Genomic DNA, 3,779 nt, shown 5'->3' with positions numbered 1-3,779 from the left:
TGTTGGTGAGGATGCAGAGAAAGGGGATCCGTCCTACACTGTTGATGGGAATGCAGGCTGGTACAGCCAATCTGGAAAACAGTATGGAGGTTCCTCAAAAGTTGACAAAAGAGCTACCCTATGACCTAGCAATTGCACTATTAGGTATTTACCCCAAAGATACAAATGTAGTTATCTGTGGGGCACCTGCACCCCAGTGTTTATAGCAGCAATGTCCACAGTAGCCAAACTATGGAAAGAGCCCAGATGTCCATTGACCGATGAATGGATAAAGAAAATGTGGTATGTATATATATATATATATATATATATATACACACACACACACACACACACACACACAATGGAGTACTACTCGGCCATCAAAAAATGAAATCTTGCCATTTGCAATGACATGGATGGAACTAGAGGGTATGATGCTAAGCGAAATAAGTCAATCAGAGAAAAACAATTATCCTATGATCTCACTGATATGTGGAATTTAAGAAACAAAACAGAGGATCATTGGGGAAGAGAGGAAAAAATAAAACAAGATGAAACCAGAGAGGGAGATAAGCCATAAGAGACTCTTAATCATAGGAAACAAACTGAGGGTTGCTGGAGGGGGGAAGGATAGAGGGATGGGGTAACTGGGTGATGAGCATTAAGGAGGGGACATGATTTAAAGAGCACCAGGTATTATATAAGACAGATGAATTGGAGGTCTGTACCTCTGAAACCAATTATACATTATACGTTAATTAATTGTATTTAAATTTAAAAAAATAAATTAAAAAAAGTTTGGTTATTAATTGTACCAGTTCTCAGAATATCCTGAAATAAAAAAAGAAAAGTGATCCAGAAACAACAAGTTTTAACATAAAAAAAAATGTGGCTGTATCATTTTACATACTCATCAGTGACATAGGAGGATTCTGGTTTTTCCACATCCTAGCCAACACTCATTATTGTTTGTCTTTGATTCTAGCCATCACAGTGGGTTCAGGAGGTATTTCACTGTGATTCTGATATGCATTTCCCTAATGAATAATGGTGTTGAGCATCTTTTCACTACGTATTCAGGCCATATACGCATATTTTCTTTGGAGAAATGTCTATTTAGATCCTTTACTCATTTTTAATTGGGTAATCTTTTTACTGTTGAGTTGTAAGAGTTCTTTTTTTTCTTTTTAAGATTTTTATTCATTCGTTTGAGAGACAGAGGGAGAGAGAGCGTGCACAAGCACAAGCAGGGGGGAGGAGCAGAAGGAGAGGAGGAGACTGCCCACTGAGCAGGGAGCCCCATGCAGGGCTGGACCCTAGGACCCCAAGATTATGACCTGAGACAAAGGCAGATGCTTAAGCAATTGAGCCACCCAGATGCCCCAAGAGTTCTTTATATATTCTGGATACAAGTCCCTTGTCAGATGTATGGTTTGCAAATATCTTTTCCTATTCTGTGTGTGATATTTTCACTCCAACATTGCTTTTCATCAATCTTTTAATTACTGTCAATCTGATAGGCAGAAAAGGTGTCTCACTGACTAATTTGTATCATTTTTGCCAGGTTGAACTTATTTATTAAAAATATTTTTTATCTTTAAGTAATCTGTACACCCAATGTAGTGTTCAAACTCCCAACCCCGAGATCAAGAGTGGCACACTCCACCAACTGATCCAGCCATGCACCCCAAATCATTTTTATATACTTGCTAGCTATTATTAGTGTATCTAATGTAGGTTGCCTGGTTCTGTATTTTGCCAAGTTTGGTCTGCTCTTTTTGTTTAAAAAATATCTAGGTAACAAAAATATGAATAAAATATTCGGTTCTAGCCTCCTTCTTTGCAGATATACCTTTGTAAGGACTTGGAATATGAGATTTAAATTTTCAGACTCTTAGATTTCCACAGAATGTGGCACCACAGGAAGGGGTGGTCCTCAACCCAGCTCTAGGTCCACCTATCCTTTCCTTTTTTCCCCCTGAGGCAGTACACAGGGTGCTTATACCCTGGCTCTCATAAGCACATTCCTTCTATCTCCCTGCAGAGAACTTGTGTGTACTCCCACCCCTGCTGAACCAGGGAGCCCAGGTACCAGTAGAAGGCGGCAGACTCTGGGGGGGGGGGAGGGTGTGTGTGCTCTCATTGCTCTGTGGATTCCTTGCTCCGTGCCCCAGGCAGAGGGGTGAGCCAAGTGAAGGTTCATGGCTGGCATAGGGACCCTTCTTGCAGGAGTTGAATGATATATAATTTAATTTTAAAAAGCTCTACTAAAAATCAAATCTATTAGTACTGATTTTAATTTGGGAAAACCCATCACAATTTCTACACAACTCACTTGTAAATAAAGTTTTGTAACCCACTTATCAGTTTGGAACCCTCTTCTGTCAAGTCCCCGTTACTTTGATCCTGAACTTTGCACTTGTTAATTTATATTTGTAGTTGCAAACTGTCATGAAGACAGCCTGAAGTTGGGAATTTTATTTTAGAAAACATAAAATATATAAAATGTCTTGTTCTTGAGGAGCTTGTTGGGGAAATCAAGCTAAATTTAGAATGCAGTTTTCAAATACAATTCACCATAAGATTAAAAGTTACAAATCTAAATGATGGTCATTGTTTGCCCCAAAGCGACTAAAAACCAAACCAAACCGACAAAACAAAAACATAAACAAAAACAAAAACCAGACTGAAAATGATAGCTTGTCAAGACCAAGGCATATCAGCCCCTTGGCAAGTCTCATATGAATGCCTAGATTGTAGGAACTGGACATAATGAAGGAGGTCTTATCAATGGGGAGAAAAACTGGGAAACTTCAAGTTAATTCTGGGTCTTCAGATGGGGCTTAATGCTATTTAACTTACCTTAAACCAAGTCTACTTAATGTATAATGGAGTAAATAATTATGCCTTATTGGTTTTGTGACTTAGTCAGCATTCTTTTCTTTCAATGTTAAAAACAGTAAAGAGAAAACCTGTAATTGTCAGATGCAGTCATGTTTTCTGTTTACTCAGCTTTGATATGCATTTCTTAATCAAGATTACTTTGGTTGACAGTTTTCCTTTAGGGCTGTAAATCAAACATCTTTGTGCAAGTGAAATAAATACTGCCCTGGGAGTTAGGATACTTGGATTCGGATTCTGCCCCTTGAGGTTACCTACTCAGCTCAAGGTCTTCAAGGTGTCTTTGGGTACCATGAGGGTCCCTGTCTCCCTCACACCACCGTGTAGGGAGCAACAGAAAACACTTCTGTGAAAGCATTTTGAAAAGTATCAAGAGCTAATATGCCATGTCATGAGTTTGTTGTGGAGATTAAATAGATTAATATTTGCCTGGTACCTGATATACAGTAATGGCTCAATTAATGTTAACTGTTATTATTGTTATCCCTGCTCTTCACACGTTAACCTATACCATGTTTTACACAGCATCACACATATTACCTTGGAAAAATGAGAGGTATGTAGGAATATTAAATTCAACTTTACAAGTGGATGAATTAAAAACAATCTGACCTTCGCCCATCACTTTCCCTCTAAGACATTTATATATGATCCTTTAGTATCCATAATACTATGCTCAGAAATATGAATGTTTCATGTGGATTTCTTATTAAAAGAGAAGCCCTCTGTTTTTTATCTGTGCTTTGCCTGTTTCTCTGACTAGAGGCATTTGTATTAGCTGAGTCCGAGTCTTTTCCTGCACTTCTCAGTGCTCCCACAGCAGGGCAGAGCAGCACCATAAAATGAACACTAGTCAAGCTGAGCTAGAGTAGAAGCCAGGTCTGCCGGCCTCCGCC

This window comes from Ursus arctos, unplaced genomic scaffold (genome assembly GCF_023065955.2).
Source record: "Ursus arctos isolate Adak ecotype North America unplaced genomic scaffold, UrsArc2.0 scaffold_5, whole genome shotgun sequence".
NCBI classification, from domain to species: domain Eukaryota; kingdom Metazoa; phylum Chordata; class Mammalia; order Carnivora; family Ursidae; genus Ursus; species Ursus arctos.
This window is presented reverse-complemented; position numbering follows the sequence as displayed.